Here is a 13,494-nt window from a genome sequence, read left to right on the forward strand (position 1 = left end):
ATTCAAAATAGTAAACCTGACAAAATTTGAAAAGTTATAAAATCAAATTAATTATTTTGAAGAAATAATATTTTATTGGTAAATTTTCTAAATGAAAAGATTAATCATTGAAATCAATGAGTCAAATTTCTTAAATTGAAAAATCAAATTTAGGATTTTAAATTTCTAAATAAAAGTGACCTCCTTTAATGTTGGAGAATTGAAACGTTATTGGAAACTTATGGAATGTTATTTGCTATTTAAATGAAACCTGTCTCAAGGGTCATTTACGGTTGAGTTTGCAAAGTGAAACATCATTTAAACAATGAGTGACATAGCTTAGGATGATTGAAGTTAAATTTTATTAAATTCATTAACTTATAATTTATGAATTACTTTATTTATTGAGATTATTTAATAAAACTAAGATTTTATTGAAGTTGTTAACTTCGAATTTATTTTTTTGGTTATTATTAAATAATGAGTTCATGATTAAAAAAAATTGAGGGTTGATTTAACTTAAGCTAGGGGCAAAATATTTTAAATTTCATTAAAGTTATTAATTTACTATTTATGACTTAATTTATTTATTGAGAATATTAAGTAAAATTAAGATTTTTTTAAAACTGCTAAATTTGATGTATGGAGGTCTTGAGTGTAACCAAGTATAGCATCCGGACATACTTATCAAGTGCTCTAAACACACACCATAACTCATTACTCAATTGGGTGGTTACCACCAACATCATGCTAGATTTCACATATCAACCAAATAAACCAAGGTACCTAAATCATCCCTAGATTATACTGGTCCAAGGGGCACACTCATAAGGGTCGAACATATGAATTTGACCTTGAGAAGGAACCACTAGTGCTTGTATTGGTTTTGACATATCAATGAGGTGATCATTGCCCAAGTATCGAAGAAAGGTTCTCAAGTTGATGAGTCTTGCATACACAGGTGATGAGCCACAAATCAACGCATCCAAGCATACTTGGACTAAGTACTCCGAACTCGCACCATAACTCGTTACTCATCCTAGTGCCCATTCACAATCTTGCTCAAAAACCATCTCCTAGCCTAGGAAGGAACCACTGGTATCTTGTAGATTTCACATATCAATCTAATAAACTGGGTATTTGAATCGCCCTTGGATCACACTAGTCTAAGGGGCACACTCTCATGAGGATCGGACGTATGAATCTAGACCTAAAAGGAAACCATTGGTGCCCCTACTGAATTTAATGTATCAACTACGTTATCACTACTTGAGCTACCAATGTGCGGTTCTTAGGTCAATGCATCTACGTACTTGGGAAACGACCCATAAATCAATGCATCCTAAACTCTTATGTCATGGAATATCTAACACTAGCAACTCACACCCATAACTCATATGGAAGCTCAATCCTATGCCAAGCTCACATCCCATCAAATATAGACATCCTCCTAATAATTTGTTGAGCACTACCTAACATGGATCTAATCATTTAATAACGAACCAACTTGATACAACACCCTATGCATGCTCATGACTTGCTCGTTCACGAGGAAGGAGTTGACCATCTCATGAGCTAATCAAGATATGACAAATAAATACTTTATAGTAAATTTTAGCCTTAATCAATTGGCAAGAGGTCAATGATTACGTGAATTGCTCAAACAATCCCAATCATCCCTCTTTCGGTGGAAAAACATATAATGACTATTTATACTAGAATAAATGGTTATCTTGATTCATTAGAAATTCAGGTAAGGAAATTTTTTGTTAAGTTATATGATTACTTAAAAACGAATAAACCTCAATTCCAATAAATCATATCTTCTACCAAGACAGGAGGGTCAAGTCTATTCCCATACATTTTAACTATCTTCTCAAACTTCCATCTTATAGTTCGACCAATTTATATCCATTAGCTTCTTTGCAACTATTTTAACTTGATCATCAGACAAACATGTATAGTTAAAGGATCCCCTTGGTCACGCCTAGTTGCAAGCACTAGAAGGTAGTGGGCAAATCTCCCTATCACCAATTAGCATTGTTTGGTCGAATTAGTAGTAAGCCCAAATCTCCAAAGTGTATGTATTAACAATATATATTGATATTTTTTTTTTTGTTACGCGAAAAACAAAATACAAAAGAATTGATAGTTGTGATAAAAAGTTGATGAACAATTAAATGTTTTGACAAGTACAAACAAGCTTTTATTTCAAAACGTTGTCTATTACTTTAAATTAATTTTGATTCTAATTAATATTAATTAAATATATTTAACATAATTAATGCCTAAAATTATATCATTAAATCCTCTTTTCAAGTCATTAAATCGATTCAATTCCTAATTTTTATAAATTTTTAAAACAGTTCTTGATGAAAAATAAAAAATAATATTTTTCAAAACAAAATTTTTTTAAATTATTAAATGTTATTTTTCGAACCCTCCCATCCCACTCCCAAATAAATGTCTTCGATGACAGGAGACACACTTCTGACTTTTATTTTGAACCGGGTTCTCACGGTCTGAACAGTGGCCACAGCCTTCAAGGCCCCGTAAAAATATCTGTTCCCTCTTCTCAAAATATCTTCCCATGGCCTTATCCAACAAAACCAAATTATCATCTTCACTTTCACCAAGATTCTTCGATTCCCTCACCAAATGTATATTTTTATTTTTATTTTTTTATTATATACAACATATAATTAATATATGTTGTATTTATTTGTATTTTTTTATATCTTATTTTTATTTATTTGTATCATCGTCACTAATTTAAATTTTACACGTATTTAATGTTCCAGATGAAGAATTCAATTATATTAATTCGGTAATTTAAGGTTTGATTAGAAAAGATTTTAAAAATAGTTTTTAAATAATATTAATACGATGATTTAGGGTTTGTACAAAACATATTTTAAAACCATTCTAAATAATTAGTTTTTAAAAATAATATTCAAAAATAGTGTTCTGATTTTTTTTTTCTAAAATAAAAATTTGTTTGAAAACTTAAAATATTTTCATTATATTTTTTGTGTTTTCATTTTTTTAAAAGAAAATTAAATTATACTTTTAATATATTATTTTCCATCATTTTATGTAATTATTTTTTAAAAAATATTCTCTAAAAACCAATAAAAATACTTAAAATATGTCTTCAAAAAATAAATAGATTTTTTTATAAAAAAAATTATCAAAACACTTTTGAACCTATTTTCCGAAAAAAAAAAAAAAAAGCATATTTGGTGGGCCTTTTTATTGCCCGTCATATCATTAAAAAAATATTTTTTTAAAATTTAAATTAAACCTTAATTATTAATTTTATTTTTTTAATATAAGTTTTAATTAAAAAAATGATGCATTAATTATTAATCAAATTTTATTTTTTAATTTGAAGCCTCCATTGATAATTATGGTTTATTTTTTAAGGGAATTTTCAGTTTGAAAATTGAGATTTTATGGGAGGATGATGTTGACACTCACGTGTCGCCGGTGTAATTTTGACCCAAAATTCTCGTTGGTGGCCATCCGAAGATAAGCACACTGAGCCATGGCTGGGCCGGCTGGTGACGTCGAGGAGAGCCTAGAGCCGAGAGCCGAGAACGAGGAGAGAGGAACACATGACTGACTGTACAAAAATTATTTTTGCTGGAAAGCCGAATGCCACGCAACGTATGCGCCAACCAAGCGTTTCAACCCGTGGCTCTTACTTCTCCACGTCATCCACTTCTCCTGTTTATTTCTTTGAACTTATCTTAGGACAGTATTATATGATATTTTAAAAGCATGAAATGAGAAATCATTGTACGAGGCCACCTGTTTCTTTTTTAGTGACGTGGCAACAAATTATTTGATTTCGTCTTTTTCTTAGTTATTCGTAATTAAAAATTTTCATAGAAAAAAAAATTCAAAAAAAAATTAAAAAGGTCACATTCTATGATAAGGGCACTGTTCCTACCTTATTGAATTCGAGAGACTAAAGGGTGGTGACCACCTCTCCTTTCGGCACATGGAAGATTGTCTTTTTCATTGGACTTCATTTGGATTGGATTTGGATATGAAATGATGAAATTGAAATTATTATTTATGAGGATTAAAAAAAGTAAAAATAAAAGTTATTTTTATTAATTTTATAAAAAAATTATTTTATTTTTTATTTTTCAAAATGACACTCGTCTAGAAAGTTAATTTTATTCATCTTTCCTAAAATTTTGATTAAATAAATTTCAACAAATATCTCATTTATCTTTTTAATTTTTAATTTTTAATTTTCACTTATTTCCCATATAAAATTATGAAATAATAAAAAATAAATAAAAAACCAGAGGAGAGAAAACCCTAGAAATTTATAATTTTTATACTTTTGAAGACACCCCTGAATATCAATCTCGGTCAAGGTAAGGTGGACAACTAGAATTTTGGGCCAAGGCCCGCCAAAGCTTGGCCCAAAACCTCGGGGCACCATTTCAAGCCTTGACTCTTAATCTAAAGTCAACATCGTTATATCATCTTTACCCATTCTTCAAACCTTAAACTTAATGAAAAATTGAAAAAAAAAAAAAAGGGTGGTGCTGGCTTGAAAACGTTTTTTCAAATAGTAATAAAAAAATAATTTTTAGAAACTATTTTCAAAAAACGGAACTATTTTCTATGTTCTCGAATACTTTTAAAAAATAATACTCATTTAAAGTGTTTTACATCGTTTTTTATATTCTGATAATTATTTTTCAAAATAATATTAAAAAAAGTGAAAATAACTTAAAATAATTAAAATATGTAATAAAAAATACTTTTTATCAAAAAAAAAATTGCTAGATGTGTTTTTGAAAAACAGTTTTTTATGTTTTTAACAACAGTTCACACGAGGGGGAGGAGTGATAATAGAGGGCGGGTAGGACGTTGAATTGTTGGAATAGTAAAGGGGTAATTAATGGATGCTCATCTCCCATTTGTCTGATCAAATATTAAACATGGGATGTTTTGTGGAGGGAATTGAAGTTATCAAATCACGTGTGTGTTTGGAGAACATATCAACATGTTTTCTCTTTTATGGAGCAAATAGTAAACTTCAAAAATTATACGGTTGTTCCTAAATTTCGTAATCAATAGGCTTCTCTCTTTTTGAAACTTAAAAAATGATAAACTATCGATGTGGTACTTTCTGAATAAAAAATAAGAAATATTAAATATATGTGATGAGATTTAAGCCGTTAAACAAATATACAAACGAATGATAGTAGAATATAATAGTACAAATAAATAAAATTAAGATACAAATAATAAAATCTAAAAATATATATATAACATTACTTGATTGATGATATTTTTTTTTGTAAGTAATGAAAATTGATACATTTTTTGTAAGTACTGAAAAATACATTTTTGTTCTTAGAGTGCGTTTAATAGCATTTATCTTTAAAAGTGTTTGTACTGAAAATGTTTTATTTAAAAGTATTTTTAGGAAAATCATTTACCACTAATCTGACTCAACAAATGCTAGACTTTATTACATCTTAATAAAAAAAAAATGAATGAAGGAAAAGAATGAGAGCTAAAACTAAGTAAAAATGTACAACGATCACATCCACACCAAGCATGCAAGCTCGTCACGTTGAGTCCTTAAGGCTTCTTGAAGTGTCTCTAAAGTCTTGACATCGACATCAGTAAGCACGGGGGTTTGGGCAATAATGACGTGTTCTTTCCTCAAGCGAGAAACATCATTCTGTTTATTGGCTATAATTTCATCGATCTCCAAGATTGAGTTGTGAAGACACTACTTTTGTATACCTAGTTGCTCCAATTCCTTCTTAAGTGCTTCCTGTTTAGCATCAAGAGTAGCTAAGTCGACCTTTAATGATTGATGACGGTTTGCCTGTACACCCTTAGAGTTTAGAGTATCCACAATCTGAGACACAATAATAGCTAAACATTTGCTTTGTACTTCCAGATATATCTTCATAGAATGGGTGTGTTGCACTGCATCGAGGTGATCTACACTTTCCATGTACTTCTCAATCTGAAACTTCAATGGTGAAGGGTTCACTCCAATCTTCGTGATAGCATTGAAAAGCTTATCAATTTTTTCTCTCAATAATGGGAGACGCTCATTGGAAGTTTTGATAATCATCTCCTTAATGTCTTCTCCTATCATAAGTGTTGCCTGGCATTGGGCATTAAGGATGATTTGTTTGACATCGAACGTGTGAATGGAAGTAGAAGAAGCAACCACAATAGGGCATGGAGATTGTTGTTCAACAATTAAACATGTAACTGCTAAAAGTGTCAATTCATTATATGTTGTATCTCCAATTGTGGTGTTTTGACCTTGAGATTCAATCAAAACATCACTTAAAATGTTAGTAATACTTTCATCATCCAAACGAGAACGAGGTAAAGGTGATGGGATGATAAAGTGATTATCTCGTTACATAGTCGAGGTAAAAGTTGTTGACTCCCTAATAGCAACAACATTTTCGAACCGATCCTTAGAAGATGACTCATCCCCTTCATCGACAAATTGGTTGTCACCCACCACCTAAGGCAAATATTATTTTTGTTAGTATCAATGCTAAAAAAATAAAAAATAAAAAAAAATAAAAAATTACCTTTTCACCATCAAGATCTATCGGTTAAGTAGAAGTTGGGACGTCAGCAAAAAAAACATCTGCATCAAGAGGATGAGAGTTGGTCTCATCATAGTACACAGGGTTGGGTTTAATCTTTCGGCATTTGAAGTGACATTCACTTGTATTTTCAGAGTCGTCGTCTGATACACAAAAACCCTCTGCATTTTTATGTTGCTTCAAAGTCTTGTGATTGTGAGTATTACCACCATTGAAAATAGTTTCCTCATGCTCTAAGTATGTAAAGGTATTAGTTTGGTGTCCACCCACTGAGCGCTTAGAAGAAGCTCTTGAATCATCAGGTAAATCATCAAAATCATTCTCAACATTGTCTTTAACATTCTCCTTAGTAGAAACACTTGAGTCATTCTTACGCGTTCTACTCTCTAAAGATTTTGAGGGTATTTGCCAAGAAGAATCAGGAGGGGGCTCTATACAAGCAGTAGTAAGAATTTCCTTACCAGGATTACGCACTCTAATCCACCAATCCACATAAGCCTTGGTGACTGAAAACTCTTCAAGACTATGATAATCTGGTATAGTAACTTTGGAGTAGGTACCAAGCTAGGTGCATGACTCCCAATGTTGATACACCGCTTCTAAAGTTCCAATGCAAAAAATCTCTGGCAAACTTCCTGGAAGGTCTTGAGGATACCCAAATTGCTTGGAAAACCGATGAGGATAATACGGTTGGGTCACCCGATGGTTACCTTCTTGCAAAGATAAATAGCTAGAGTGAAGACTTATGAGATAAGAAGCTTTTGTAACACTAAGATTCATTATCAATCCAGTGCACACACTCCTTGCGGCGCAATGCGAAATGGTCCAACTTTATGCTTTTACAAGACATTATCAAAGTCTGAGCTTGCAAATCATCAAAACACTTAGCAGAAAACTCACTAGCGTAATAAGTCATCCGTGGGGGATGGTTCCAAGAAGGAAAAATGAAATGGGTGTTGAAATATTCATCTAACCATCCATATAAGTAATGAATAGGGAAAATAGATGCATTAGTCCTAGGTTTCGAAAAACAAGCAATTTCACTTAAGCCATTGTAAATGCTTGCCAACACCGGAACAACAAGGCTAAATGTCTCACCTTGAGCCATTCTACTAGCTACTTTGAAGACTCCAAGACGAATCAAATTGACACCCCCCTAAGGAAGAACAAACTTACATAACCAACATGCTAAGAAAGCGGCTAAGTAAGTTTCTTTAACATCTGTCTCAGCTACGCCAAGGTTGTAAAAAACTTCCATCTCCGACTGAGTACGGGATTTAAAAGGATCAATTTCCCTGGAGGGGTTATGAGTCTCCTTAGGCCTCTACGCCTTATTCCTTGTACTTTTATTTGGAGATTTTGCATACTTCATAGAGTCTTTGTACCAAAATGACACCCAAGAGGCTAACTTGACTGAAGACTTCCCTTTCATCTCAAAGCAAATTTGATGATATGCAAGGAATAAGTTTCAACAACTTGGTGGGAGTGAGGACTTTGTTGTATCATTACATAACTCTTCTGCGCTCAGTACCATCTCATCATAAAAAGATCCACTAATGGGTAGTCCAGCAATACGATACAAGTCCCAAAGAGAGATGGAAACCTCTCCAATGGAAGTATGCAAGGTGTTAGTGGTAGGACACCAACATTCGCAAAAGGCCCTAATCATAGAGGCATGACGATCATACCTGAATAAGGATGCAAAAATAGCTTCATAAAGCTTACATCCTTTAAGGAATGGTCCATGCTAACCCAATACCTCCTTAACCCATTCCCAATATCCTTCGATAAAGAAAGATTCCCCAAGTACTTTGAATGAGCTTCCCCATTTGGCTTCTCCATCACGAACATGAGAACCCAACAATCCAAATTCATCATAAACCTCAGTAGTAGTTGGGTGAGAGGAATTCAACAGCAGAACATCAGAAATAGGTTTCACTTTATTAAGTTTTGAATTGCTGATATTTGTAAGCTTGCAATATGAAACTCGGGACCAAGAAGAAATGTGTAATGGGTCCTTTGTCACTGGCACTAACAAAGTAGTCCCTTCCTCAAAATCTTCACTATCATCCTCAAGAATGGTTACAGTCTTCTCCTTAAAACATTTGAAGAACACCATCCTACACAAAAAAAAAAGGTAGAAAAAAAATGAATAAAATATGAGTCTAGGTTTTTAAATGTCACTATGCGTTTAAGTCAGACCAATTCACATGGCTGAAGACCTTAGCACTTAAGTCGTATTAAGTACTGAAAGTACAACACCGTGTAGCATCAAGGTCATAACTTGTTTGCATAGATACCAAGTATTATTCTGGTTTTAATTAAATATTAAAACTTGAACACCACTCTGCATTCAAGTCAAGCCAATTTACATGGGTGAAGACTTTAGCACATAAGTGCCGAAAATACGACACCGTTTTGCGTTAGGGCTACAACTTGATTACATGAGGGTCAAATCTTAAATATTCATTTTTTTTACGGATATTTAATTTTGTTAAAAATTCCCCTCAAGTATTAAGGTATTTTTTTCAATTATGAATTAATTAAATTAAAGTAAATTACCTGAAATCAAATTCGCCTTTGCGAATAATAGAGGCCGACGTGCGTTCAAAAAATGAAGGTCTTTTTCTCCCTTGAAATATCACAATGCATTCAAGTCAAGCCAATTTGCATGAGTGAAGACTTTAGCACATAAGCGCCGAAAATACAACACTGCGTAGTTTCAGGGCTATAACTTGTTTGCATAGATACCAAGTATTATTTCAGGTTTTAATTAAATATTAAAACTTGAACACCACTATGTATTCAAGTCAAGCCAATTTGCATGAGTGAAGACTTTAGCACATAAATACTGAAAATACGACACTACTCACATTAGGGTTACGACTTGATTACACAAGGGTCAAATTTTAAATATTCATTTTTTATGGATATTTAATTTTATTACAAAAAAATCCCCTCAAATATTAAGGTAATTAAAAAATTAATTAATTAATTAATTAATTAAATAAAATTACCTAAAATCAAATTCATCTCTGTAAATGATGAAGGCTCACACGTGCTCTAAAAAGTAAGTTTTTTTCTTCCTTAAAAAAAAATTAAAATTAAGGAGAACACGTGTAACATGTATATATAAATGTATGGAAATCACATGGAATGTTGACTTTTTCCATTCATGTTATATATATTAAAAGAAAATCTCCTTTCACTTTTTAGGAGATCACGTAAATGGATACTTACTACATCTTCATCCATACACCAATTGAAGCTCAAATATATATATATATATATATATATGCAGGTGAACCATTATGGCATGTTTCCATTGAATTTGACATGCCACCCACGACATGGTCTTGGTATGGCATGATATATATATATAACAAACAAAAAAAAAAAACTTACAAGTTTGAAGAGATGAAGATTTCTCGTGGTGAAATCAAGTCAGATTTCTTAAGTTGGGTTGAAGAACACTCAATGATCAAAAGAGTTCTCTGAAAAAGTTCAAGTCAAGTTTTTTAATTATTATTCCATTTATATAATATATATATATATATATATATATATATATATATATATATATATATATATATATATTTTGGAAGAGAATTGAAAGTGTAAAGCAAGAAGAAAAACGAATTGAAAGATGATTTAAAGTGTAAAACAAGAAAATGAAGTGAAGTTTGAAAAAAAAATGAGAAAGAAATATTTAAAAAAAAAATAGAAACTTCCTATTAAAATATGCGTCTTGAAGTCTTCCTTAAAAAAAAAAAAATTAAGGAGAACACGTGTAACATTATATAAATGTATGGAAATCACTCATGAAATGTTGACTTTTTCCAATCATGTTATATATATTAAAAGAAAATTTCCATTCACTTTTTAGGAGATCACATAAATGGACATTTACCAAATCTTCATCCATACACCAATTGAAGCTCAAATATATATATATATATATATATATACATGCAGGTGATCACGTTTCAAGGCAACACCATTATGGCACGTTTCCATTGAATTTGACATGTCACCCACGACATGGTCTTGGTATGGCATGATATATATATATAACAAACAAAAAAAAAAACTTACAAGTTGGGTTGAAGAATACGTAATGATTAAAAGAGCTTTTGAAAAAGTTATAAGTCAAGTTTCTTTGTCCTTTTTATATATATAAAAAAATATATATAGAAATGACAAATTGAAAGATGATTAAAAGTGTAAAATAAGAAGGAAAAATGAATTGGAAGAGGATTCAAAGTGTAAAATAAGTAGAAAAATGAAGTGTAATTTGAAAAAAAAAGTGGGAAAAAAATATTTTTTTTAAAAAAAAATAGGAAACTTCCTATTAAAATATTTCTTTGAAAAAAAAAATTACTTCAAGACTCACATGGCCACATGACAACGCATGTAACTGGTGCGTCTTGAGGTGGGGGCATTTGTAGATATAAAAAAATTAGTAGATTAAATTGCCACTAATTTGATCTTCAAAATAAATAATTTTATTTAAAAAAACAATCTTTTATGGGTAAGTTTCTCTAATCTCCGATTATAAAAAGGATAATTATCTTGTTGGTAAAACTTCCCGTAGAAGAAAATTTGCTAAAATCAATTAATTAAATCCCTTGAATTAAGCAACTAAATTTCGGGAATTTGAAATTCAAATTCCTTATCTTCATCTATTAATAGAGGTGTCTTCCATCAGGAGGAGAAAATTCAAAAATTAGAAAGGAAAATCCTAAGGAGAAAATTCAAAGATAATTTCGTATCAGGAGAAAATCCAAAGGTAACTTTGTACGGGAAAAATAGGCTTCACAACAAAACTTCATACAAGTTCGGTAAACAGAAAAGAAACTGCTACACGTGTTCTTCGGGAATAAGCCACTTGTAACCCTCAATTGATCTTCAAAATCAAGAAAACGTTATCATCGTCTTCCAAAATGTGATTAAGGCAAAAGAATCAGAGAGAAAATATTATTTTAAAAATAATATTATTTTTGAGATTGTACCCACAATATATTTTAATTTCAATAAATATTTTGTTTGCATTATTTTTCCTCTATTTTGTTTTGCTAGTATTTTCAAATTGACTTAAAATGTTTTGAGAAAACAATGACCCTTATGGAACATCGGATATTTAAAAAAAATATCTTTTAATTATTTTCACTTATTTTTTTAAGAATTAGTTTAAAAAATAATTATATAAATATATCTCATAATTAAAAATAATGTAATAAATATAAAATTATTTTTAAAACATATTTAAAAATGTTAAAAATTGATTAAAAACATTTCAGATTTTGATACAGACACTTCTATTCTATAAAATGGTTTATCACTCTCCAAGCCTTGCTCATGACTCAGTTTGGCGTAAAAGTTGGAAGTGGTATTTTATTAGGCATCTTAGGTGGAAATGTGGGAGATATATGGATTCATAACTTGCAATTTTTAAGTTAGAAATATTATAATAGGATGAAAGAGAGAAAAAGGGAGTAGTAATGCAAAAACGAAAGAAGAGGAGGAAGCAGCGGAGACTAAAAATCTGGTCAAAGTTCCTAACTTGACCATCGTAGCCGGCCATATTCCAAGATGCCTATATTCTATCTCGGTTAAAAGCCCAATCCTGGATAAGTCTAATTAGATTTAGGTGATATTTGATTTTTGGCTGAATAAAAAAAATTAAAATATTTGATTTTTTTTATTTAGCTAAAAGTAACTTATTGACATCATCCAATATAGCTAAAATAAACTTATTATCAATAGGTTTAATTTAGTTATGTTGGATGATGTCAACATGTTACTTTTAACTGAATAGAAAAAACCAAATATTTTGACTTTTTCTATTCAGCTAAAAAACAAATATCGCCTTACTGTTTACCAACCGCCGTAATTTATCTGCATTTGTTGAATGTAAAACTCAAAAAAAAAAAACATTATTATCTAAAAAAATAGTTTAACAATAAAGAAATAAATTCAAATATTAAAAAGATAAGATAAAAGACTCATTAAAGATATCTTATCAGGAATATTAATTTTTTTCAGTATAATTAAGATAAAAAATATTCATTTTTTTAGATAATTAATATAAAAATTAATTGATTAAATGTAACGACTTGTATCCAACTATGTACATATTATTCGACTCCTTCACGACTTTAAAATAAGTCTACAAGGTTAAAAAAAATTCATTTTTATATAGTGTTAGAAACTTTTTCCATGCAAATAAATTTAACTTCTATCGTTTTTGAATTTGAAAAATAATTTATTTATTTTTATATAAATTTAATTTTTAAAATAAAATATTATTTTTATAATAAAAATTAATGTTTTTTTAATAAAAATATATATTTTGTTAGGTTAAAAAATAATGGAGGGTTAGAATTGGGATGATTTCATCCTTTTAATTAAATAAAAACCTTTAGGCTATGTGTTGGTTCCCAAAAAATGCTACAAAAAAAATATTAAGAAAATAATTTTCTCATATTTAGTTTCACTATAAAAAAATATAAAAGAAAATAAAATATAATTAAAATTAATTTAAAATTTATATATTTTAAAATTATAATAGACAGAAATAAATAAAATGAGTTTGAAAAAAGATATAAAAAATAATTTATTAAATTTAAACTTATTTTTTATTCTCCTTTTTTTTTAAAACTTCTTATCTCTATTTTACTTCTTTTGCATTTTCCTTCGGATTTTTCAAAAATCAAACATAGCCTTAATAACACACTCATGTGACTTTATTGAAATCTAAATTGCATCCATAAGAAACAAACCAAAGTAATAAATTGATTATCTGTCAAATAAGTAGTTAAAATTATGAAAATGGTGAAAATCAAATTCAACTTTATATTATTACTTTTAAAAAGAGATGAAATCATCTTACTTT

Source organism: Vitis vinifera, chromosome 3 (genome assembly GCF_030704535.1).
Source record: "Vitis vinifera cultivar Pinot Noir 40024 chromosome 3, ASM3070453v1".
NCBI classification, from domain to species: domain Eukaryota; kingdom Viridiplantae; phylum Streptophyta; class Magnoliopsida; order Vitales; family Vitaceae; genus Vitis; species Vitis vinifera.